Raw genomic sequence first — 27,130 nt, forward strand, 5'->3', positions numbered from 1 at the left:
CACATTAGACCCATCCTCCCAGGACAGAGAGGACGGGGGCTGCTCCTCCCTCAGCCTTTGTGGGGGGACCCCAATCACAGTCACACCCCGGGGCCCCCTTAGTTCCCACAGTCCCTCCTCCGCAGGCAGGGCGGAGCTCAGCTGGGGGCGGCGTTTGGTATAATTTCCTCTTATTGCTGCCGCAGCAACAGCACATCTCCTGACCGTCCTGGAGGCCCGAGGCCACAGTGGGCTGCAGGGCTGGAGGCCTGAGGGGCGGGCCTGGCCTCCCCCCCCCCCTCCCATATCTGCTCCCACTCTGACCCTGGCCTCTCCTGTGTGACCGCCCTTGTAATGACCTTGGGCCGACCCGGCTAACCCAGGGTCCCCTCCCGTCTCGAGGTCCCTGCCCTAATCCCGCCTGCAGCGCACACACGAGGTCAGACTCTCAGGTTCCGGGGCGAGGACTCGCGTGGGCTCTGGGGGAGAGTGAGCTCGACGCCCACCCGCCCCAACTCGAGCCCGTCACGTGTCGAGAAACGGGTGAAACAGACTCAGGACGGAACCAGGAGCACAGGTGATGGAGCCGAGGCTTCCGAGTGTCTGAGCGGGTGGCTGAGGCCACGGGGTCACCCCCTCCACCACGGGGCTCCCACTGTGAAGGCGCCGCGGTTCCGCACAGCCCGTGCGTGAGCTGAACACGCTGCCGGTGCCCGCAGTGCAGGCTGGTGCCAAAGGCCTCGCCCGAGTCCACGGTCTGTGCCGGTCTTGGCTCTGACAGGTGACGGCGGCCGATGGGGCTCGCCCCCAGGCCTGGGGCTGTGCATCAGCTGCAGCAGACCTTGGCCGACGCGGGGACGGGCCGTTTATAGCGGGCACAGCGCAAGCCCGGCCTTGATGGGGTCCTTGGGCAGAGAGACTCTCGGGCATGAGGGTGGAGCCATTTATTTCCGCTGCCGTTCCTGTGTGACTCCTCCAGGCTGGCCAGCCAGGGAGCCAGGTCCAAGCCTGCAGGGGCGGCAGGTCCGGCCTCAGACCTCGGTCACCGCCTGTGCCCACCCTGGCTCTGCCCCGGCTGCTGGGCACCTCAGCCTCTCTGAGCCTCGGTTTCTTCACCTGCAAAATGGAGCTGGCGGTGTGATCCACGCTGCACGACTGAGGGAGAGTTAGACAAGTTGGGGTTTGCACAGCACAGGGAGTGCCTGGCCTCTGCCCGGCTCTGAGGGGCGAGTGAGAATCCCAGTTCAAGGGGGCGGGGTGGGCGGTGCGAGGCCGGGAGGCCGGCCTCGGCGAGTCTGGTTCTGGCGGATTCGGTGCCGCTGCACTGCTCCTGCTCCCGGCGGAAGGGCCGAGGGGAGATCTGTGTGGACGGCGGGCGGACTCAGGACTGATTATTTCATATTTCTCACTGCAGGAAAGGCGTCCGGAGGAAACGCTAGAAAAGCAAGCGCCCGGCTCAGCAAACAGAGAAAATGAAAGGAGGGAGGCCCTGAGCGCCAGCCGAGTGTGGGCACCAGACACTGACCAGGCTGGGAAGCTGGGGGGGGGGGGCGGGGGGAGGCCTGGAGAAGGTCCCAGGAAGGAGGGGAGACCTGCAGAGAGTGGGGGGGGCAGGGAGAGAGAGAGGCCCTAGCACCGCACCTCCCAGCCCTCTGTGGCCCTTCCATTCCCTTCTCCATTAATTAGAATAAAATAAACTTGAACACTCAGAGCCTTGGTCACGGAGCCGCAGCTCAAGCTCGGGGCCTTAGCGCTGGACGTTCAGCCCCAGAATGCCCTTCGTCTTGAAGGTTCCACGGACAACGCTGTCAGGATGCCAATCTGTCCATGCCCCCGGCCGCAGAGAAGGCCTGGGGGCAGGAACGCGTCTGACCCTGAGCTGGCAGCCCGGGCAGGGCTGGGCAGCCTGACTCCCCCGTGTCCCCCAGCTCGGGGAGGGGTCTGGCGTGAGCAGAGCTCTTCTCTCTTGTTTTGGGGGGACATTCCTGCTCCTGGAGGAGCCTCGGATCCTCTCTGGTGGTACCCTGATTCTCGGGCCGAACTCCGGTCCTGGCCGCAGCCTGTAGGGGAGCCGGCCACCTGGGTGAGGGCAGCTCAGTGGGGCCCCCGGGAGGAGGGAGCCCTCGGACTTCAGGCTGGTGTCCCCCATAACACACGTGGGAAGCCCTAACCCCATGGGATGGTAGTGGGAGGCGGGGCCTCTGAGAGATGATGAGGTCAGGAGGGTGGGGCCCGCAGCGGGGTTAGTGCCCTTCTAAGAGGAGAAGCCGGAGGAGCCTCCCAGGTGCGGGCCGGGAGAAGGCGGCTGCCCCCCGAGCCCGGAAGAGGCCTCCCCTGGAGCTAAGCTGGCCGGCACCCGGACCCTGGCCTTCCCGCCTCCGGGCGAGAGATCCAGGTCTGCTGCGCGGGAGCCGCCGGGGTCTGTGGGGTTTGTCACGGCAGCCAGAGCGGATGGAGACGGGGAGTGGCCATGGGTGAGGCCGGGGCGGCACCCCACCGATGCCGAGCTGAACATGCTGCTGAAACCTCACCGCTGGCGGTCACCCCAGGAGGGGCTCTCGCGATGCCCACGTCGCCCCCACCTGGTCACAGGCAGGAGGCACGTCCCGGTCAGTCCCCACCATTCAGAGCCCGCCGGGCCCTTGGAGACCACGCTCCCCATGACCCCATGACCCCATGTCCTCTGGGCTCGCGGCTCTCGCTGATGGATGCGCACTCCCGGGCGGACAGGCGGGCGTCCCCCGGCGCCTGGCACAGCCTCGGCCGGTCCTGGAGGGAGGCGCCCGCGGGTCAGGCAAGGCACCCGCCCCCCGGAGTCCGTGCCGCCCGTCCGCCCCGTGGATTCCTCCAGCCCGTCCTTTACGCACGCGGCGGAGCGGAACCGGGGGCCTGTCATCATTTAACATTGGGGAACATTTTGGGCCAGTGGAGTTGGTGTTTAAACATTTCAGGCCGGAGCCCGGGCTGCCGGCACCGGCTCCCTGCTCACACCACGCGGCCGGCCTCGCTCATCGCCCAGAGGACGGGGTGAGTGATGGGGCGGCCGCAGCCGGGGACGGACTCATCGCTTCCCATTAAGCTTGGCGGATGGGCCGTCTTGCCCACCGCGGCCGTCAGGGAGCCGTGGCCCCGAATCCACGCCGATCGCGTCCCGTCCCCTCCGTGGGAGCGGGTTGTCAGGCCAGTGTCCGCGCCTTCGCTGTGGGAGCCCCAGCGCCTTCGCGGCCGGCGGGTCCTTCCGAAAGACACGGGTGCGTGGGGGGTGCGCTCCCTCGGGGTCTCTCCTCCCCAGACGGAGCGGGCTGTCTTCCTCCGAGAGCGAGCAGGGAAGCCCGGCCAGACCCAGCTCGGCGGCTCCTCCCAGAGCTGGGCCACCCCGGCCCCCTCGGCCCCGGCCCCCTCGGCCCTGGCCCCCCTCGGCCCTGGCCCCCCTCGGCCCCGGCTCCCCATCTCCTCAGCCCTTCCTCCGGGACAAAGGGCGGCCCTCACGCCGAACAAGAACCAGATAAACCGGCTCGAAAGTGGCACCGATGGCCAACCAGCCCTCGCGGTGACAGCGTTCACTTACCCAGCGACTCCGCCGCATGCCCGCGCGAGGCTGTGCGCTGGGGACCAGGCAACGAGACTCGACCACGAATGAGTCTGTGTGGGCTGCATGCACCCCGCCCCCCAAAAATGCATGTTGAAGTCCTAGCCCCCAGGACCCCAGAAAGTGGGGATCGGGTCTTACAGACCTGAGTAAGGGTATGAGGTCACTTAAGGTGGGCCCTATGCCAACGCGTCCGATGTCCTTCCACAAAGATGGACACAGATCAGGACACAGACACGCACCGCTGGGGAGACGCACCGCTGGGGGGGACACACACCGCTGGGGACACGCACCGCTGGGGACACGCACCACCGGGGAGACACGCACCTCTGGGGACACGCACCTCTGGGGACACACACCGCTGGAGACACGCACTGCTGGGGACACGCACCCCTGGGGAGACACGCACCCCTGGGGACATGCACCTCTGGGGACACGCACCTCTGGGGACACGCACCGCCGGGGAGACACGCACCTCTGGGGACACGCACCGCTGGGGACACGCACCGCCGGGGAGACACGCACCTCTGGGGACACGCACCGCTGGGGACATGCACCGCCGGGGAGACACGCACCTCTGGGGACACACACCGCTGGGGACATGCACCACCGGGGAGACACACGCCCCTGGGGACATGCACCGCTGGGGACACACACCACCGGGGAGACACACACCCCTGGGGACACGCACCTCTGGGGACACGCACCGCTGGGGACACGCACCGCCGGGGAGACACGCACCGCTGGGGACACGCACCGCTGGAGACAGGCACCGCTGGGGACACGCACCACTGGGGAGACACGCACCGCCGGGGAGACACGCACCGCCGGGGGACATGCATCGCAGAGGGACGGGAGAGATGCAGCTCAATCGTCCTCTGGGAGGTCATCCACTGTGGCAGGTGCAATTTCTTTAAAAAGTCTGCAAAGCATTGACTTGTCACTTCACGTCTAGAAACTCGTTCCAAGAAAGCAGTGATTGATGGGTGCAGAGCTGTGCACTCAGCAGAGCTGGTAACGACGCAGAAACTGGAGGAATCTAAGTTATTTCTACACAGACATTCCCCAACCGGGCCACTGACCATGAGCCGGGTGTCACCCACAGCCGTGCTGCTCAGTGATGTGGACGGGCAATGGGGGTGTTCTCCGTTTAAAGGAAAAGCAGGCGCCCCTACTGTGTCAGGCACGTCTTACCTCGGCCTGGCGTGTGTGTGTGTGTGTGTGCGTGTGTCCGTGTGTGTGCACACACGTGTGTCATTAGCAGAATCCGACCCACGTTACAGTAATTGCCTCTGGAGAATGGTCGGTGCGTGTGTATCTGTGTATTGTGCATGCGTGGCTGCACTCTGCAGGAAACGCGTACTAATAGTGTAATAAATGCCTTCCTTCCCAGGCCGCTGACACCCAGGGGCAGTGTGCATGCTCGAACCCCACGCAGCCGCTCGCCCGCTGATGCCCGGAGCCCCCTCCTGATCCCCAGCCCCACGGGCCCCCTTCCTCCCCGCCCCCATGTGCTCGAGGTCCCCTGCCAGTGCCGGGGCTTGAACAACGGACGTGTACCCCCCAGTTCTGCAGGCCGGCAGATTCGGTGTCTGTGAGGGTCCTATTTCTGGCTATGTCTTCACATGGGGGGTGGGGGAGAGAGAGAGAGAGAGAGAGAGAGAGAGAGAGAGAGAGAGAGAGAGAGAGGAAAAGAGAGGAGGAGAAAGAGAGGGAGGGGGAGAGAGAGGGAGAGAGAGAAGAAAAAAGAGAGAGGGAGAGAGAGGAAAATAGAGAGGGAGAGAGGGGAAGGAGAGAGAGGAAGGGGAGAGGGAGGGAGAGGGAGAGGGAGGGAGAGGGAGAGCGAGGGAGAGAGAAAAAGGGAGAGAGAGGAAAAGAGAGGAGGAGAAAGAGAGGGAGGGGGAGAGAGAGGGAGAGAGAGATGGGGAAGAGAGAAAGAGAGGGAGAGGGAGAGAGGGAGCGGGGGGGGGGGGGCGCTTTCTGGCCCGCTAACCCCGTCCTGAAGGTCCGCCTTCAGACCTCATCCCAATCATCACCCCCAAAGGCCCCCCAGTACAGTCACCCTGAGGATGAGGTGTCACTGGATGGATCTGAGGGGACACCTCAGTCCACAGCCTGGGCAGGACGTGCAGGGGGCGTTGGCCTGGCCACCAGACAGGCGGGTGCGGCTCCTGGTCACTCGGCTCCTCGCCCCGCACACGTGCCCGACGCCCTCACAGTCACCTCGCTGCACAGGCAACGTTGACCTTGACCGTCTACACTAACCAGACCCCTTAACCCGGGCACAGACCCGGCGGCAGCCACCCCACGCCTGGCCACACCCAGGTTTCAAGCAACTAAGCCCGTGTCCCCGGCTGACTGATCTCCGAGGCATCTGTCCTCCAAGCGAGTCATTTATCACACAAGCGGCTGCTGGGTTCTAGCAGCGAACAGCCAGCCGCTTAAACTACGTGATTAAAAAGCACTAATTAAACTATTCTGAGGCCGATGCCAAGGCCCAAGAATGGATTGGTGGGTCTGCCCGAACGTCGCCGAGCCTGAGGGGAAGTCAGAGACACCTTGGGGGGCTGAGGACCCCTGGACGGACCATAAGAGGGACCTCAGTTTCAGCCTTGATCCCTGGCCCTGGTCAGAGTGCGTGCAGGAGGCAACCCATCCATGTCTCTCTCACATCGACATTTCTCTCTCTCTCTGTCCCTCCCCCTCCCTTCCACTTTCTCTAAAAATCAACGGGAAAATATCCTCGGAGGATTAACGGACATGAACGGAAGAAAGGAGGTGGCTGTCACGTCACCCGCAGGGTCCTCTCACTCGGCCCGGTGAGACAGCAGGTCCCCCACAAGGGTCTTGGGACCGCGGGCCGCACCCCTTCACAACGGCCTGGGGTGAAATCAACTCAAAAGTCCAGGGGAAAGTGCATCGCTGACTCATAACTGTGCGTTGTAGCCCTAGTGCGCGCTGGGCCCTGGGCCCACCACCAAGAAGACAAGCGCTGGCAAGACGCCCGTGGTCGGGGGGTGACAGGAGGTCAGAAACAGGGCGCCGACGAGGGAGCAGGACAGAGAACAGGGACCAGGCAGGGCCACTGGTCTCCTCTCCCAGCAATGCCCCCACCCCGGGCTCAGCCACCGGGATCCCGCATCCCTCCCGCTGCCGCCTCCAGAGTCCTTCCCAGGTGTCGGGCCCATGTCCCTCCTTTGCTAGGACGTCTCTCGGGCTCCGTGGCCTATGGGAAAGCGCAGACGCCTTCACCTGCCTTTCAACAGGGCCGCGTGCACGTCCATGGGCCCACCCCATGCAAATATCAACAAGCAGCCCTGGCCAGTGTGGCTCAATGGACAGAGCGTCGGCCTGTGGACTGAAGGATCCTGGGTTCGATTCGGGTCAAGGGCACATGCCTGGGTTGCGGGCTCGAGCCCCAGTGTGGGGTGTGCAGGAGGCAGCCCATCAATGATTCTCTCTCACCAATAATGTGTCAATCGCCCTCTCCCTTCCTCTCTGAAATCAATACAAATATATTTTTTTAAATAAATTAACAATCAGATATTACAAAGGCCTCGGTGTAACGATGAATTGATTCCGACATCAAACTATCGTTCTTCAGCCTCAAATTTCTCTTTCCTTTTCCGTGACGTCAGGGTGGGTGCCGACCGAAGGCTTTTCACCGGACGCTGAGAGCAGGGTAGGGAGGGGCCCCAGAAAACGCGGGCTCATCTGAGTGGGACCCCGAGCCCCGGGGGGGAGGCGGGGCGTCCCCACGGATCCGTCTCAGAGGATGAGCGAGTGGACAGAGGCCGGGTCACAGCGCGGGCTCTGCGGACACGCCACTCACTGCTGTGTGCCCGCAAGTGCCCCGAGGCGGGTGCACACGGGGGGGTGGGGGGGGGCCTGCTCTAAGGCCACGGCGCATGTCCTGTGCTTTAAACCGGCGTCATCGAGAGACGGTCCACCCGCCAGACCTTCCGCCATGCGAGGCGTTCAATTCAGGGGTTTTTCGTGAATTCAGAATTGCAGCACCATCGCCGCCACCAGCTCAGAACATTGTCTCACCCCCAAGAAACTCCACCCCAACGAGCCGCCACTCCATCCCCCGCCCCAGACGCCAGCCCCAGGGGCCCGTCAATCTGCTCTCCGCCTGGGGCTTAGCTGACTCTGGGAATCTCACGCGATAGAGTCCCCGGGAAGTCCTGGAAGGTGAACACACAGACTCGCGCAGAGGAGAAGCCAGGCTGGTTCCCCGGGGGGGGGGGGGGGGGCAGAGGGGGGGTGGGGGGCACTGGGCTCGGCAGTGAAGTGGGCGCCCTCCTTCCCTGCGAGAGTTTGGTTGGTGTCAGCATTCCCCAGCTATAGGCTGGGGGGGAACACGTGGGATTTACTAGAAAGATTTGAGGGGTGCTCTCAGCACCACACAGGGAAGGCTGGGGGGCAGGAGCCAAGCAGTTCTGGGGTAATTTGAGTCTCACCAAAAAGTACCAGTGGGGCGCATGAATGACATGCAGCCAGCATGCATAGCCTCCAAGCAACATGCCTGGCCTCCAAATGGCATGCATGGTCTCCAATCAACATATATGTTCTCCAGTCAGCATACATAGTCACAGCCAACATGCCTGGTCTCCAATCAACATACATGGCCTGCAATCAACATGCATGGCCTCCAATCAACATATATGTTCTCCAGTCAGCATACCTAGTCACAGCCAACATGCATGGTCTGCAATCAACATGTATGTTCTCCAGTCAGCATACCTAGTCACAGCCAGCATGCGTGGTCTTCAGCCAGCATGCATAGCCTCAACATGCATGGTCATAACCAACATGAATGGTCTGCAGCCGGCATGCAGGGTCTGCAGTCACGATGAATGGTCTCCAGTCGGCACGCATGGTCTCCAGCGAGCCTGCCTGGCCCACCATCATCTGTAGAGTCTGGGTCACTCCAGTCACCAAGCACCACATGGGAGGGTGGAGGGAAAACGACTGAAACGGACTCTTTCATAACCCAGAGGCCAGACCTCCCTGCCCCCTCCTGGCTCTGGGAGCCGCCAGCTTCCCTTGGCTCGTGGCCACATCACTCTAATCCAGCGGTTCTCAACCTGTGGGTCGCGACCCCTTTGGCAGTCGAACGACCCTTTCACAGGGGTCGCCTAAGACCATCCTGCATATCAGATATTTACATGACGATTCATCACAGTAGCAACATGACAGTTATGAAGTAGCAACGAAAATAATTTTATGGTTGGGTCACAACATGAGGAACTGTATTTAAAGGGCCAGAAAGTTGAGAACCACTGGTCTAATCCCTGCCTCTGTCATCACGGCCTTTCCCCGTGGTCTGCGTCCCCTCTGGAGGACAGCAGCCTGTTGGCATCAGGGCCCAACCTGCTGCAGCGTGGCCTCATCCTAGCTGGTCGCCACTGCAGGCCCTGCTGCTCAACCAGGTCCCATCACGAAGTCCCAGGTACCGTGAGTCGTGGGCAGACATACCCCAGGACAGTGACCAAGGGCACCGACCGTCTCAGCTGTTGCAACGCAAGACGACATTATCGAGGCCCCCAGTTCCGCTCCAAACCGTCTGCCAGAGAAGGTCACAGCGCCCCAGTGGGTCTGCACCCCGGACCCTCGATGCTGTTTCCAGCAGGTGCCCTGCCCCGCTGTCTGGGACACAGCCCGGTGGCAGCGCGGTCCCTGGAGGGAGGGCTGGTCCCATGTGCAGCTGACACTGGCAAGCCAGCCCAGCAGCCCTGTGTGCGTTTCTGGCCCTGGAGAGGGTGGGGGCAGAAACGCTGCCAGCCCCACCCCACGGCAGCCTGAGGCACCGAGAAAACAGCCCGAGACGAGGAGCAAATGCAGAGCCCGGCCTCCGGGGGCCACTCCCCGGGCCGCTCCTGCTGCCCCGCAGCTGCCCCGCCAGCCGGCAGCGGAGGCCGCACCTGCGCACTCACCTGAGCACATGCCCAGCGACTGGGTTCGTTGCTGCCAGACGCCCAGGTAGGGAGTGATCGTTAGAAACATGTAAATGGCGTTACCCCGGCAGCGCAATAGATTAGCATTGACTTTCCCCTCCTCTCAGATCTTAACCTTCTGTGGAAATTAAGCACCAAATGGCTCAAAACAGCAACCGAAGATTAGCAGGCTCTGCTCACAGCCTGCCGGCGATGGACCCCAGCTTTCCTGCCTTCCCCCGCCCCCGGCAGCCTCCCCACTTTGAGGATATGGCTACTGGGGGGGGGGGGCGGGCAGCAGCTCTTGGCCGCCTGCCTCTTCCTCCGCAGCCAGGGCCCAGGGCCAGGGAAAGGGCTCCGTCATATATGACATGGGCAGCCCCCACCCCACTGGGTCCACCTATCAGCCACTCACTCCAAAGAGAAGGGTTTTGGTCTCAATGGGAGAGGGAAGAAAAGCAGGTTTCTGCTCTCCATGGGCTCATGCATTCCTGCAGGCGCTGCTTGAGCATTTATTGAGCACCTACAACATGCATTCCTGCAGGCGCTGCTTGAGCATTTATTGAGCGCCTACGACATGCATTCCTGCAGGCGCTGCTTGAGCATTTCTTGAGCGCCTACAACGTGCCGGGAGCTGCATCAGTGAGTTCTGAGGACGTGGGAGCCAACCAGACCTGTCCCTGCCCGCGGGAGCTCAGTGCAGTGGACACACAGGCAGCCACGTCCTCCCAACAGTCGGACGAGAGCATCACCGGGCACCCTGAGAGCCCGGAAGGCGTAGCAGCTTCCTGAGGGAAGCCAGGAGGGCTCCCTGGAGGAGAGGACACTTTGCACTTGGTCTTACGCATGAGCAGGCATCCACCCTGGGGGAGCTCTCCAGGAAAGAGCAGCTTGGGGGCAACCGGACCCACGACACAGCCCCCGACCTGGTGTGTGGGGTGTTGTGACGGGTCCGTCGCCTGCCTTCCCTGAGCATTGGCTTCCGGCCACATCGTTCCTGCTTCAAGTCAGTGACCACACACAGGAGTGGTTGTTATAGTTGCTGCTGCTCCTGCAGGTGCAGGTTCCAGGAGCTGCAGGCCAGGTTATGATTATTGCTGCTGGGGCCCGGGCGGCAAGGTCAGCGGTGGTCCAGGAGGCTGGAGAAATGCAAGTGCCGGGAGGGGGTTGTAGGCAGAGAGAGGAATGAATGAATGAATGACTCTGGCCCGGCTGGCAGCATAGCTCAGTGGTTGAGCATCGACCTATGAACCAGGAGGTCATAGTTCCATTCTCAGTCAGGGCACAGGCCCAGGTTGCAGGCTCGATCCCCAGTCGGGGTCGTGCAGGAGGCAGCTGGTCACTGATTCTCTGTCATCACTGGTGCTTCTAAATCTTTCTCCCTTTCCCTTCCTCTCTGAAATAAATTTTAAAAATATTTTAAGAAAAAGAATGACTCTGAGGGGTGTTGTCCTAGGATTCCTGAGGGGACACCAGTGGGAGCAGCTGCTCAGACGTGCGTCTTAGAAACCTGGGCCGGAGAGGCGGGCTGCCAGGTCCCTGTCCTGACCGGCATCTTCACGGCTCTGGGCTGGCCCCCGTCTTCCACCCGAGGCCCTCTTCCCGGGACTCCCCAGGGGTCCTTCCGCTGCTAACATCTTCCCAGGAGACTCCATCCCTTTCCAATCCCGCAAAGTGGTCCAAACAAAGGACAATTGGTGGCAAAGGCTGCAGGTGCTCGGCACAGCCAGCAGGGGGCACCCAACACAGGTTCGATGTTGGAAATTAAAGGAAAGGAGATGCTTGCGATGGACAAGTTCCGATTCCACATCTGTTTACAAGCTCCTTCCGGGGCAGGTCACAGCTGTGCCTCTTTGCCGAGCCTCCCCCCCCCTCCCCCTCCACCAGGATGTCCCCCGGCCCCGGGATGTAGCTGTTGACCTCCCAACCCTCAAGGTCAGAGGGTCTGGTTCCTCCCTCCTGGCACCTCAGCAGGGGCTACCTTCAGGGCCCGTGGACAGGGCACCTCCCCCTGCCCCCTCCCCAGCCGGGGGCGGCGCCTCTGGGAAGGCACCGTGACTGCGGAGGGCGCCCACCCAGCAGCTGCGCTGGCAGCCGGGCGGCGTCGGGAGATGCCAATTTGCGGCCGACGTCTGAGGAAGCTATTTCTAAAACAGCAATTACCAGGAAGGGGAACAAATCACCACGCACTTCAGAGACTTTCACACATGGAGAACCAGGGCCTGCGCAGTAATCAGGGCCATGTGTTTGCAAAGCCGCATTATTTATACTGAAATATTTCACCGAGAGAGGTCGGGCGCGGAAATGGAAGGTTAGTGAGGAATGAAATACGGGGGTCACCGCCATCGCCGGGGCCCGCGGCGGGCTGATTACTGCGCATTAGACACATTTGAAAACTATTAAATAAATCGGGGCTGGGAGCCAGTGTCAGATTCCAGGAAACACGCGCTCAGTTGTCCAAGCCCCACGGCAGAAGCGGAGAAGACAGCCCCGTGGAGGGTCCGCTGAGCCCAGGACGCCAGCCCTGAGGCCCGGCCCGCCCGCCAGACACCTGGTAACCATCATGTTGGGTTGCCAAGCAACGGCCCACCTCTCTGGGGCTCCGCCCAGAGCTGCCAGGGTGAGCTCTTCTGGGACAGACACGGGTCATTCACTCGTTTGCTTGCTCATTCGTTCTCTGGGCGCTCACCGGGGGCAGAGGGGCTGTCTGCTCTGCCCTCTGATGGCTCCTCGGCACCGAGGGCTGTGTCCGTCACAGAGCAGGTCTCATTAATTCACTCATCACCACCCCGCTGTCCATCTGTCCATTCCCATTCATCATCCACCCACATCATCCATCCCTCTCTCTCTCTATCATCCATCCAACCTTCCACCATCAGCCCCCCACCCCTCTCTCTATCCAACATCATACGTTTGTCAGTCCACCCACCATCCATCCCACCACGCACACATACGTGCACACACACCAAAAGCTACCTGAGCAGGCCTGGGGGAGACCCCATCAGAGAGAGGGGGGGCCGCAGCAGCAGAAACGCTAGACTAGAGGAACCTTTGCCATCAGCTCCTCGGCCCCGTGTGGCACACAGTGTGGCCACGGGGAAGGCGGGAGCCGGGCGTGTCTCGATGGACCCCCACACAAGGCCGTGCACTGTGTGCAGAGGGCAGAGCCCAGGAGGCCTGTCCGCGGTGGCGCAGGAGGAAGGACCCTCACACAGTCCGCCCTCCGACGGCAGAGAAACCTGAGAAACGCTCGGGGGAGAGGAGCGGCCGGGCCGTGGGCCGGACAACCGCCTGCAGGCCCGGCCAGCGCAGCCGCACGCCTGCACGGCCCCGTGCGAAGCAGAGATGTGCTTCTCATTCGAAGAGCAGCACAGAGTAATTCGGGCTCCTGAAATCCACCCTTTCCTGCCTCCCCACCCCCCCGACGTCCACGGCGATTGTGATTTGTTAGGGGGCATCTGTCATTCTGAGTAAAGAACAATTTACATTTTAAATTATTAGCATGGATTTTACCATTCATCTTTCTCGCGTGCAGTGCCAGTTCTAAATGCAAATGCGAGGGCACTCCACGCGGACGCAGAATCGCTGAAATTGTATAATTCATGTTTTATGGCTCCTGCGTGAATATGCATTTCCTTCTTCCCGGAACGGAAAGCGCCACCCAAAGCAAACTCCACCGACGTGATCTCCGTTCGCGCATTTTACCCACACGCAGCCTCGGCCCGAGAGGAGGAGGAGGAGGAGGAGGGGAAGGGGAGGAGGAGGAGGAGGAGGAGGAGGAGAAGGGGAGGAGGAGGAGGAGGGGGAGGGGGAGAAGGGGAGGAGGAGGAGGAGGAGGAGGGGGAGGAGGAGGGGGAGTGGGGGAGGAGGAGGGGGAGAGGGGGAGGAGGAGGGGGAGTGGGGGAGGAGGAGGGGGAGTGGGGAGGAGGAGGGGGAGAGGGGGAGGAGGAGAAGGGGAGGAGGAGGAGGAGGAGGAGGAGGGGAGGGGGAGGAGGAGGAGGGGGAGTGGGGGAGGAGGAGGGGGAGTGGGGAGGAGGAGGGGGAGAGGGGGAGGAGGAGGGGGAGTGGGGGAGGAGGAGGGGGAGTGGGGGAGGAGGAGAAGGGGAGGAGGAGGAGGAGGAGGAGGGGGAGGGGAGGGGGAGGAGGAGGAGGGGGAGTGGGGGAGGAGGAGGGGGAGTGGGGAGGAGGAGGGGGAGAGGGGGAGGAGGAGGGGGAGTGGGGGAGGAGGAGGGGGAGGGGGAGTGGGGGAGGAGGAGGGGGAGTGGGGGAGGAGGAGGGGGAGTGGGGGAGGAGGAGGGGGAGGAGGAAGAGGGAAGGGAACGCCTTCTTGTCTGTCTTTCCCACCCCTTCAAGGTCACTTGTCCACAGCGCGGGTGGCGGGTGCGGGGGAGTAACAGGAATAAGAGAGGGTCTGAGACGGCCCGTCCTCCTTCCCGCTTTCAGCACAGGTTCCGGATCAGCTGGAGGCGCAGCCATGCACACGGCCGTGTCCCACTTGGCCATCAACACAGCGCACATCAACACTGTCACTGCCGGGCGCGTGGGACGCCCTGCCCAGGCGGTCACTCCGGGTTTCTCACTGACCGGGGAGGAAGGGCTCTCTCTCGGACCCTGAGTGGGAGCAGGGGCGCCACGGCCCTCGGGGAGCTCGCGGGGCGGGGGGGGGGGCGGGGGGGAGTCAGGCCCCGAGGAAAGGCCCTGAGAAGTCCTGCGTCGGCTGCGTCGTGTTCCTCCCGACGTTTCCCAATCCCCTGGACCACAGGCTCTTCCTGTGCAGACGTGTGCAACGCCCACTGACACCCGGCGGAACCTTCCAGAAGGAGAAGTATGTGTCCACAAGAACAAGAAATGCCGCTTCCACTTTGAAAAGCTCTTTTTCATCCGAGGGAATGGTTCCAGATCCCAGGAGCCCGCACGGAGTCACGCAGGCGTTCACTCACACACACGTGCCGGCCCCTGCGGCCAGGCATCGCTGTCCTTCGTACCCAGACACGCAGCGTGGGCGTGGCTGTGCTCCACCACACACGCCTGCTTCCCGGCTCGGGGCCCGTGTTTTCAAACGCTCCCTGGTGCTGCCGTGGGAGCCGGTTTAGAGCCAGGGGTGGGGACGGCCACCCGCCCCGCTGAATCCAGCTAGGAGGCCCCTGGCGCTGCTCTGTGGGGGGGTGGGGGCAGGGCGGGGAGGGGGGAGCCAGCCCCAGCGCTGATGGCAGACAGGACCCACGTGGAAGGGAGGCGAGCCTTCCTGTCCGCCCCCGGCCCCGGCCCTCCCCCGAGGCGTGAGCATCGGCCTGGAAGGGGGCGTGGGAGCGCGTGTGCGGGCTCTGGACCAGCTCTGCCCTCGTTCGCTGCCAAGGACACAGGCAGGGGCTGCCCTGCCCACCCACGCCCACCCGGCACGGGGGCCCTAATGGATGTTAGAAAAAAACAGCAACTGGCATATCCTGAACAGCGACTGGCCCGCAACCCGTGGGGGCCGCCAACCAAACCCCGAATGCGTAACGGCGACCGGCCTCGCCAGGTCCGCTCACGGCCAGGCGGGTTTAGGACAAACCCGTGAAACGAGCCTCGGCGTCTCCGTCATCGCAAGCAGCTGGGAACACGGCCCCCGGGGCTCCTGGCTCAGCCCTCGCCCCGAGTGTCTCCCACCACATGCCCCTCCCAGAAACGCCGCGCGGCCCCGAAGCAGGACGCCTGGCCTGAAGCGCCTTCGCCCCTCCCGCCCCCAGCTCCACGGGGACTTCTGAGGCCTGTCCTCGGGCACCGAGACCAGAAGCCGCACAGACAGTAACAGAAATGCAGGCCCAGCCGCCTCTGCCAGCAGCCTGTCGGGGCCTCCTGTCCCTGCTGCCCCCCTGCTCCCCCCTCCTCCCCCACCCACTCCCCCACCCCCCACCCCCGCTCCCATCTATCAGCAAAAGCCCGTACCTCCTCTGGGGCCAGGCCCAGGGACAGGGTTTCTGCGGTGACACCCCATCCCTGGCTCATGCTGCAGAGGACCCTGCCCCAGAGCAGCCACCCCGCCTACCCCCCCCCCGCCCCCAGGCCCCAGCAGCACATTCAGAGAAACAGGCGGGAGGGGAAGGCCACCTCTCCATGCAGGAGGGAGCACGAGGCGTTTTGAAGACTTTCACCGGGTGCAGGGCCCTTTGAGAGACGAAGAGACGAAGGGCTGTGCAGAGGGACTCACTCAGGCTGCCGGCCGACTCTCGGGAGGGACCCTGGGAAGGGGGGAGCCCGGGCCACGTGTGTGCAGACCCCAGTGGAGGTGTACCTAGGGCCCCTCTGAGGCTCCCCTGACCCAGCGGAGTTTGTGCCCTGGACACGGTGCCACCTGCACAGCTGGGGGCGGAGGAAGGGCAGGGTCGCCCCCCCAGACCCCGGTCTTGGGTCACCGTCTGTTGCGAGTCTTCAGTGGATCTATGGGAAGACGTGTGTCCCTCTCTAAACCAGGCGGCTGGACGGGGTGAGTTGCACACACACTCACACTCACAGGACACACACAGGACACACACAGCTGCCCACTGGTGACCTTTCTTCCTTAAACTCAAGATGATGTATTAACACATGTTTATCGTGCCTCTCGCCAGCAGGCTGCAGAGAAGGCGATTCCTAAACATGGAGGCTTATTCGCTGAGGTCGTTCTTTCTGCCTCAGGGCGGCTCCAAGAACCCGGCTGCCACCCTGGCCCTGTCCCCGGCCCACACCCAGCACCGTCCGTCCAGAGGGGCTCTCGGGGCAGCCGTGGTCCCCGATTGGCTTCCTGGAGAGCGTCTGCCCGGCCAAGGAGCAAGAGGACCCCACAGTCCCAACGTGAAATTGCTACACACACACACACTCACACACACATATGCACACACACAGGACACACACACACACACACACAGAGATACACACAGGACACTCACACTCACACACACACACACATTCGCACACACACAGGACACACACACTCACACACACACACACAGAGATACACACACTCACACACACACACAGAGATACACACAGGACACACACACTCACACACACAGGACATACACACACTCACACACAGGACACACACACTCACACACACAGAGATACACACAGGACACACACACACTCACACACACAGGACACACACACACTCACACACAGGACACACACACAGGACACCCCCACACAGGACACACACAGGACACACACACACAGGACACACACAGGACACACACACACACAGGACACACACACACAGGACACACACAGAGGACACTCACACACACATGCACACACACACGCACACACAGGCCTGGCCACCCTCCCCGACACCTGACAACTCTTCTAAGTTCTTTGAACTTTCCTGTTTGGACCCAAATGGGGGAAAATCCAAATAAAAGCAAATACAAACGCTTTGAAAGGAGCGTTCGCCACGGCAACGGCGTCGATCTGTCACAGGAGCCGGAGGGGAGGCGCGTCCGTCACCGCCCGTAATAACTACATATTGAACACGAGACTTGATTTATTCGCAATGAGATCACGCAAGAAGCCACTATTGACGAATGGCAGCAATTTTAGACACCCCAGATCAATACCCTTTAATCGAGTCAAATCTCAACAAATTAAATTAGCGCAACATTCCAAAATCGCCCCAAACTAGACAAGCAAGTGTGTGTGACATTCCCCGCGTGGCTGCGGGTCACTGTCATGAGTCCCAGCAGGGTTTTTATTTATTTACTGAAAAATCTAGACGCATGTCAGGCGATGCCGTCAGGCGGCGGTGCTGGTCCACGTGAGGCCTGTGGCTGGAAGAGGCGTCTGGACCCGTCCGTGGCCACTTTGGAAGCAAACGTGTCCCCCACCTGCTCACCACCACCCACCACAGTCCCTGGTGAGGAGACAATCGGTTCAGGGCTCCTGGAGACAAACGCAGATCCCACGGTGCCCAGGGGACCAGGACACACACACAGGATACACACAGGTGACCAGGGGACCAGGTGACCAGGGGACCATGGGACCAGGGGACCAGGACACACACACAGGATACACACAGGTGACCAGGGGACCAGGTGACCAGGGAACCAGGACACACACACAGGATACACACAGGTGACCAGGGGACCAGGGGACCAGGGGACCAGGACACACACACAGGATACACACAGGTGACCAGGGGACCAGGTGACCAGGGGACCAGGACACACACACAGGATACACACAGGGGACCAGGGGACCAGGGGACCAGGGGACCAGGTGACCAGGGGACCAGGGGACCAGGTGAACAGGTGACCATGGGACCAGGGGACCAGGTGACGAGGGGACCAGGGGACCAGGTGACCAGGGGACTAGGAGACCAGGGGACCAGGACACACACACAGGATACACACAGGGGACCAGGGGACCAGATGCCCAGGGGACCAGATGCCCAGGGGACCAGGGGACCAGGGGACCAGGGGACCAGGTGAACAGGTGACCATGGGACCAGGGGACCAGGTGACGAGGGGACCAGGGGACCAGGTGACCAGGGGACTAGGAGACCAGGGGACCAGGGGACCAGGGGACCAGGGGACCAGGGGGCCAGGGGACCAGAGGACCAGGGGGCCAGGGGACCAGGGGACCAGGGCACCAGGGCACCAGGGCAGCAGGGCACCAGGGGACCAGGGGACCAGGTGCACCTGCACAAATCACAGGGAGCTCTTCTTCACCCACAAATGACATGAAGGTCGCCGTTGCCCCCGCCCAAGCAGCTGTGACGTCGCACAATGTAGCGCATTTGAAAAACCTGGTGACTTCCTTACTTAAAATCCAAAATTATGTATTAACACGGAAGCACCCGGATATGAGCCACAGGAGATGCCCAGTGGCAGCAGCTAACGAGGCTGCTCCACCCCCGATGCCTGAAGCGTCCGTGCCAGTCCCCCCGCCAGGCTGTCCCCAAGGACGACAGGGTCCCCACAAAGCTGGAGGTGCCCACGTACCAGGGGGCAGCAGCTGTTCCCTAGGACTCACTTTGGAGATTCTTTTTTTTTTTTTTTTTTTCATTTCAGAGAGAGAAGAGAGAGAAACATCAATGATGAGAGAGAATCATGGATCGGCTGCCTCCTGCACGCCCCCCACTGGGAATCAAGCCAACAATCCGGGCCTGTGCCCTGACCGGGAATGGAACCGTGACCTCCTGGTTCATGGGTGGATGCTCAACCCCTGAGCCACACTGCGCAGGCTGGAAATTCTTTCACACCTGGGGTTTTCCAATGCCCGTCCTCCCTACACTCAAGTATGAAGCAGAGCCTGTCTGTAGAAGCTCAAGGATGACCAGTAGCTACTGTCCTTGCTCAGCAGTTGGAGATGCCAGAGGCGGGAGACAGCCCCAAGCTCACCCAGCTGGGGCTCAGTGTCCCCTCCCTCTACCACACATGTGTGTAAATGTGTGTAGGTCCATGCATGTGCATGCATGTGCATGCGTGTTGCATGAGCAGATAGGTGTCGGTGCAGGCGCACACGGCTTGCATGGAGGTTTGTGTTTGCATATTTAAGTGGGTCAGGAAACATTCTCAGAAGACCGATGTCTTCCTCAGCCCAGCGTTTCCTGTCTTGTCAGGATATTAATACTAAAAATTATGAGACATAAATGGGGCTGGTTAACACAAAGGCCGTAAAATATGTGTTTCTAATGGAGCCTGCGCACGAGCAAATCTGTCTTCAGGCAGTTGAGGGGCCCCTGAAAGAAGAGGGGTGTCTGCTCAGCTTCAAGCAGCAAGAGGCGCCCCCCCCCCGATCTCAGGGGGTCCACTCCCTCCCATGCCGGGCCTCCATCTGTTTCTATCTCTGTGAACTCTCCTGTCTAGCCAGTTACCTATAACACGTGTATGTATCCATTCCTTTATCCATCCACCCACACATGCATCCATCCACCCATTTATCTATCCACCCACCCGTCTATCCATCCATCCACCCACCCATCTATCCATCCATCCATCCATCCATCATCTACCCATCTATCCATCTATCCATCCATCCATCCACCCATCTATCCATCTATCCATCCCTCCATCCACCCACCCATCTATCCATCCATTCATCCATCCACCCATCTATCCATTCATCCATCCATTCACCCACCCATCTATCCATCCATCCATCCATCATCTACCCATCTATCCATCTATCCATCCATCCATCCACCCATCTATCCATCTATCCATCCCTCCATCCACCCACCCATCTATCCATCCATTCATCCATCCACCCATCTATCCATTCATCCATCCATTCACCCACCCATCTATCCATCTATCCATCCATCCATCTACCCATCCATCTCTTAGTATCATCTATATCTCATCTATCTATACAACTATCAATCATCTGTCTAGCTAACTAGCTAACCATCCATCATCTATCATCTATCTATGTATCCCTGCATCTATCGATCAATAAGCCATGATTTACCTATACATACATTGAGGTGTCTTGGCCCCCCTCCCATCCACCTAATTTGAATATGAAATGGACACAGAAGCTGAGGGGATGCTCTTGGCCACGTCCGGATCCATGTTCACCTTCCTTGGCCAAAACTCTAAGAAGAAAGAAGTCATTGCAGACGGCTCCTCCCTAACGAGCATGCTTCCCCCAAAGTCACCGGGCCGTGCTTATCCTGATCAGCAGAATATTCCGGACAAAAGGAGCTGGAACGGGTCCAAATGCTCCTCGGGGAGGACGGTGGTGCTGGGGACGCTGGTGCCGGGAAGATGGCACCGGGACGAGGCGCCTTCCTCTGAGGACCAGCAGCCCCGAGGCCTCACACACCTGGCTCGGCCCCGGCCCTCTGCCTGCACGGAGAGCAGGACTCAGCTCATTACGGACCCGCCTGCCCGAGTTTGGGGGGAGTGGAGTGGAGTTCACTCCAGGAGGCTGAGCTGGTAAAGTGGGGGTTTGCATCCTACTCTCCCCTTTCTTACGCCGCAGCTCTCAGGAGGGATTCTCCGGGCCCCTCCCTGTCCACAGCCTCGTCCACTGTTAATGATGTCGCTGCCCAGCCCCCATATTCCATCCCCTGTTAGCAGCCAAGGGCCTCATTTCTCACTGTGTCCTCCTGCCACCCCCCCCCCCCCTCACGCCACCCAGGGGCCTTGGGGCTGCCTCTCCGGCTGGTCTTTCGGGTCAGTTTCTAAAGAAAGACGCCCAGGGCCGGGCCTGAGGCCAGGCGGACCCTCCCTCCTGGGAGCGGCCCACCCCCTCCCCCTGCATGGAGCTACTGCTCTGACGCAGACGGGGACAAGCACCATGCGCTACTCCAATGTCACAGTCCCGCCCGCGCGGAGTGGACGCCGGGAAGAGCGGGAGGCCTCCGCACTGGGTCTGGCTCTCCCGGGGCTCGAAAGGGCTCGTTCTTGGCTCGAAACACTGGTGAGGCGGCCTGGAGATCAGACACGGGCGGGGGGTCCCGGAGACAGAGTTCAAACCCGGCCCCCGGAAGTGGCGACCCGGCCCCTGCCTCCACCTCAGGCCCCACTTCCAAAGCAGAAGCCGCAGGGCCACTGCAAGGTGTGCAATGAGGAAGAAGGGGACCCTGGGGGATCCCTGCCCGAGACACAGCGAAGGGCCCGCACGTGGGAGTCAAGGAAGGTCAAGGGCGTCGCCGCTGAGGAGGAGGAGGAGAGTGGCTGTCGCATGCGCCAGGAGCCAAGTCAGACTGCAGATGCCCCATCCGTCTCCTTCCACTCACCCAGTTTTGAAATATGACCGTCACCGCCGCCAGCGAGCGCACACCCGCGCGTGCCTGCCGCGGACGATTTATGGAGACATCCGCCCGTCACGGGAGACTTACGGGCCCCATAAATACAAAGGATCGCCCGCGAACCCCCAGCCGCGCTCTCGGGCTGCGGATCCGCGCTTGGGCCGGGGCCCAGACACACAGAGCAAGTGTGATTGAGTGCGACTTTTTAAAGTTTTGTTTGGATTTATTCCTAAAAGCTCCTTCACCCGGGGACGCGGCTCCCTGCTGGCACAGACGCTGCCCGGCCATGAATCAGAGGCAGGATCTGGGCAGCGTCCAGGGGGAGCGGGGAGGAGGCCAGCAAAGCAGGAGGACCGACCGGCAGCTTTGGTGCCGAAGTCAGATCGCCGGGGCCCGTCCCTGGGCTGGGCGGCCTCCACACTGGCCCCAGCCGGGCACAGGTCTTTATGGCGCCCCCCCGGGGCTGTGCAGGTGGCACAACAGGCCGCGTAGGGGCATCGATGCAGCAAGTGACCAAGTGACATCAGGAGACCAAGGACCCCGAGCTTGGACACTCAGCCAAGACAGCGCTGAGGGCCAGGGCCGAGTTTTCAGCCATTAAACATGGTGTCAGTGAGCCCATTTAATTAAATGCATTAAAAAAGGAGTGGCCCGGCTGGCGGGCCTCAGTGGTTGAGTGTCAACCTATGAATCTGGAGGCCACGATTCGATTCCCGGTCAGGGCACAGGCCCGGGTTGTGGGCTCGATCCCCAGTGTGGGGCGTGCAGGAGGCAGCCGATCCATGATTCTCTCTCATCATTGATGTTTCTCTCTCTCTCTCCCTCTCCCTTCCTCTCTGAAATCAGTAAAAGTATATGAGAGTGAGAGAGAGAGAGAGAGAGAGAGAGAGAGAGAGAGAGAGAGAGAGAGCCAGCCTTATCTCCCTCACTGTCACGGAGCCGCCTGGGGAGAGAGTCCCTAAGTTTTCCGGACGCGCCCCCTCCCCCCCCCCCCCGAGGGCACCACAGAGCCGCAATTTCTTCTTTCCCATAAGCTCTCGAGCACATTGACAGCCTTTGCATAAAGGACTTTTGCTTCTAATCATATCGATTTTACCATAATTAATTTTTAATGAATTTTCCAAAGCGTGTGTATGTACCGGCCACTCTATCTCGCCGCGTATTAACACGGCCATTTCCGCACTGAAGGTGGGTGTTAAATGAGGGTGAATTTATTAGCACTCAAGATGGGCTGATGTTAACCCAATTATCATTTGCATTTTGCCATTTATGCTTTGGGATGTGATAGGACGCTGATAGCAGAGGCGAGGTGATGGGATTCACCGCCCGCCCGCACGCGGGGACGTCTGCTGATTTCTAACCACGGCGTGGCCAGCTCGCGGACAGGCTCCCACCCGGGGCCACGGCCCACTGTCCCGCTCACTTCACCTGATGGTGGGCACCAGGTGCTGGAGCCACAGCCCCACCTGGTCCAGAGCCGGGAGGGGATGGGCCCAGCCTTGTCCACACGGCACCAGGCTGGCAGGGAAGCCGGGTGATGACCGCTAGGCCAGGCCGAGTAGGAGCAGGCCGGGCTAGCGGGCAGTGTCCTTCGCTTCCTGGGACCTAGCGGGGCCCTGCTCGCCTCCAGCCAGACCTGGGGAGCAGCTGGATGGGCAGCAGGAAGAGGAGGGGAGCGAGAAATCCGTTCCAGGAGGTGCACATGCGCAGGATGGGTGACTGCCGTCCGCTGAGGCAGCGCGCCACCCCGAGGTGTGGTCCCAGCGCAGAGGACAGCTGCCCCCCTCACCCCTTCCCGGTGGCCGGTGTGTCCCGTGGCATCACCGGGTGCCAGGACACAGGGGAGGTGGCGATGAGAGACCCGGTGGCACCGGTGCTGTGGAGTCCGTGTTGTCAGGGACACGACACCCTCACCGCCCCCTCCCCAAAAAGGAGGCTGACCTCCCTCCTGCCAAGCAGGGCACTCCTGGGCCCTAACTCGGGGGCAGGCAGGCACCCACCCAAAGGCGGACCGTGTTGGGGAACCTCACTCAGTCTCGCGTCTCCTGAGGGTGACATCCCGGCCTGTGAGCCCCGGGGAGCGGGGAGGCGGGCAGGGCGCTGCACACACCCCACAGGCCATGTGTCTCCCCGCGGTCAGACAGCCGGGTTGATGGATGCATCGCACCACGTGCCTGTTTACAGGATTTACACCCGCGTGAGAGGATCGTTCGGCACCGGGCCACCGACCTCATCTCTGCTGGGAGCAGCTCCTCACTTTAGCTAATGGGCAGATGGCGAGGGAGTGACCCACAGCCCGCACTGCTGACACCCCCTTCCTCAGGGCATTCCCGGGCCACACAGTCCGTGCCTCAGAGGCTCAGAGACAGGACAGGTGGGCTCTGTGGGCAGATGGGCTCTGTGGGCAGGTGGGCTGTGTGGGCAGGTGGGCTCTGTGGGCAGGTGGGCTGTGTGGGCAGGTGGGCTCTGTGGGCAGGTGGGCTGTGTGGGCAGGTGGGCTCTGTGGGCAGGTGGGCTGTGTGGGCAGGTGGGCTCTGTGGGCAGGTGGGCTCTGTGGGCAGGTGGGCTGTGTGGGCAGGTGGGCTCTGTGGGCAGATGGGCTCTGTGGGCAGGTGGGCTCTGTGGGCAGGTGGGCTGTGTGGGCAGATGGGCTGTGTGGGCAGGTGGGCTGTGTGGGCAGGTGGGCTGTGTGGGCAGGTAGGCTCTGTGGGCAGATGGGCTGTGTGGGCAGGTGGGCTCTGTGGGCAGGTGGGCTGTGTGGGCAGGTGGGCTGTGTGGGCAGGTGGGCTGTGTGGGCAGGTGGGCTGTGTGGGCAGGTGGGCTCTGTGGGCAGGTGCTCGGAGATGGGGCAGGTGGGCTGGACTAGGGTGAGGGACAGTTGCAGGGCACAGCCGGGCACTCACTCAGCCCCTGAGGCTGCCCGCCCCCACGGTCCCTAACCCAGCTCACCACCCACTGAGGGTCTTGCCCAGCCACGAGGAACACAGGTGTGTCCCCAAAAGAGCCACACCCACCCAGGTGGGCAGCACCCACCCAGACCATGCCCCAGAGGGCTGACTTCCCTGTGGCCTGGGGTCAACCTCCTTCCATCCTGGGCCTCCCCGTCCCCCCCATGACAGGGGTGAACCCCGCTGTGTCCTCACCTGGGCTGCCCCGCCCTGGCTGGTACCTGACCTCAGGCCCCTGGTACCTGCCTGCTGAGTCCCCAGGAGGTCCCAGCGGCAGCCAGAGGGGGGACACGGCTGTGTCTGTGGTTCTCATGGGGCCCTGGGACAGCAGCCAGGGCTCCTCTCTGATGCCCACGTTTTCCACACGCACACCCCCAAACCACGAATCAGCAGCTGGGCCAGCATCCTGAGTCCCTCACCCCCAGCTGACCGTCCGGCCTCGGGCCCCGCATCTGTCCTCGCCCTGCCTCCCGCCCAGGCCTGCGAGCCGCTCCCTCCGGGCCCCTCAGGAAGAAGCAGGACACGTGGGTGCGGCTCTGCCGGCAGGTGCGTCAGAGGGGGCGCTGCCTGTGACCCCGCGAGCATGTCCGCGGAGCTGGTCCTCCGCCCAGACTGGAACCGGCCAGCTGCCGCTTCCGGAGCCGGACGAGGTGGCCACAATCCGACCCAGGCAGCAGGGGCTGACCCTGGGGGGCCTAGACAGGGAGGGGGCCTGGGGGGAGTGGGGGCTCCACCAGCAGAAGCCCCTTGAGATGCGGCCCTGAGAGGAAGTGGGCGGAGGAGGGAGGGTCCTATGCTGGCCCGGACGCCCCAGGCACAGGGATCTTGCATCCCCAGGCGCGGGTGGCACAGGCACACACAGAAGGGCCCTGTTCCCGACCTACTGTGACAAGTGTCTGGGAAGCACCCCACCGCCCAGACCGCGTGCCGGCCGGTGGGGTCAAGGTGGGTGTCCAGGTGTCTGTCCACTTGGCCCCAAGGGCAGGGGGGCCTGCAGTGCACAGTGTGACCCCCAGGTGGCAGTGTCACCCCCAAGAGGCCTGGTGGGACAGGGCTGCCCTCGGGGTTCCTTGGTAGCAGCTTTGGGGGGATGGAGAAGGGCTGCTGGTGGGAAAGGGGGCGCCCCGGAGAACTGGAGGAGCCGACTGCGCCCTGTGCACCAAGTCAGGGTACCCCCGTGGACGAGGCGCCCAGAAACCAGATATGCGTGCTCAAACCCGCCCCCCAGCGCTTGCCCTGCCCTGACTGACAGCCCCAGTCACCGCCCCTCCTCCCCTCCAGCCCCCACCCCCTCCCCAGGCTAAGGCAGCGCTTCAAACCCGTCAGGGTCTGCGGCTCCTGGAGGGCCCCTAAGGCTGGGTGTTCACTTCCGAGTCTGCCCGGAGCCTCCCAGATCCAAAGGCCACGCGTCCGCAGCTCCGTTTGCTGAACGTCGCCTTTTCCTCGTGATCCTTCCTTCGGCTGAGCTGTTCCGGAGACATCCTCCCTCCCACAGCTCCACGCAGTCACCCACGTCGGGAAACGCTGGGTGCGCACGTCACAAGGGGCCGCTGCGAAGGCCGTGGGGTGGGGCCGGGGCTGGGAGCCTGACCCCAGCTCCCCGCTGGCCTGGGAGCCACAGGGCTCCCCCGGCTCCCGGGACCCCACCTCTACCTGCCCACGGCCTCCCTTCCCCCCTTCCCTCCCTCGACTGGAAAGGCAGCCGGGGAGTTGCTGATCCCACAGAACTGCTTTTTGCCGGCGGGGGTGGGGGGGCGGTGTCCCTTCCCTGGGGGATGGGAGTGGCTGGGGGGCTGCTCAGAGACGCTGCCCAGGGGCCATCGCTAATGACCGGAGCTTCTCCAGGAAACAGCCAACCCGCCAGTGAGGGCCGGTCACACACGCGGCTCCCAGAGAAACGCCTGGGACAGCCCCTCCTCGGCCCGTGGTACCAGACCCCAGACACCTGTGAGGCAGCCAGGGCAGGGGATGGGGAAGGGGTTCAGAGCAGGCAGGCTGTGCCCAGGGCCATGGCGGCCCAGCTGCTCCTCCCTCCCCCGCCCCCCCCCCCACGCCTCAGGCAGCCGCGAGGCCTCATAAATCTGCCCAGCGTGGAGCCCGGGACCTAATTGAGTCTCCCAGGCGAACAGGGAGAGAACAGGGAGAGCCAAGAGGCAGGAGCTGCTGAGCTGATGGGCCTCAGAAGGGGCATTAATGGAGTGAGTCCACCGGCTTAAAACAAAACACAGCCCCGAGCGCCAGCCCGCAGAGCCGAGTCTCAGCAAAGCTGGCTTCTCCCCTGGGCTCCCAGCTGACATCCCCTCTGCAGAAGCAGCAAAAGCAAGCGAGGCGACGTCTCTGAGAGAGACAGAGAGGGAGAGAAAGAGAGAGAGATCGCCTGGGAGCCAGGCCCTCAGAGAGAGAGCCTTGGACTGTTCCGCCGGGGGCCCCCTGTCCTGGGCCTTTGGTGCGGGAATAGAGGCGGAGGGGGGGGGGGATCACTCGATACAGAACCCCAGTGTGCCTGCAAGTAGCCCGACCAAGGCCCTTGGGCCCTGCAGCCGCACCCCAGCGGTGAAGATTAGAACTTTGTGTCGTCGGGAACACGGAAGGGGAGGAGCACGGGACAAGGAGTCCTGGTCCCCGTCGCTGCCGAGTGAGGCTGAGCTCACACCTGTTTCACACACTCTGTTTTGCTAGCTTCTGCCTCCCCACAGGGCCATGAGCTCCACCAGGAAGGGCGCCCTGTACCCCGCACCCACCGTGGGGCTGGTGCCTGGAAATACACTGTAAGTCACGTTTGCCAAGTCCGTGTGCTCCCAGCACATCTGGGCAGGTGACGTCTGTGACTTCGTTTCATTGTCCCGCAGCCCTGCTGTATGGACACTGAGAGGGCCACGCCCCGGTTCCCCAGGCACAGGGGTGTCGGAGCCACGGCCATGGAGGTGCCCGGCAGATGCCGCCACGAGGGCCTGCTCTC

Source organism: Myotis daubentonii, chromosome 3 (genome assembly GCF_963259705.1).
Source record: "Myotis daubentonii chromosome 3, mMyoDau2.1, whole genome shotgun sequence".
In the NCBI taxonomy this organism is placed as follows: Eukaryota; Metazoa; Chordata; class Mammalia; order Chiroptera; family Vespertilionidae; genus Myotis; species Myotis daubentonii.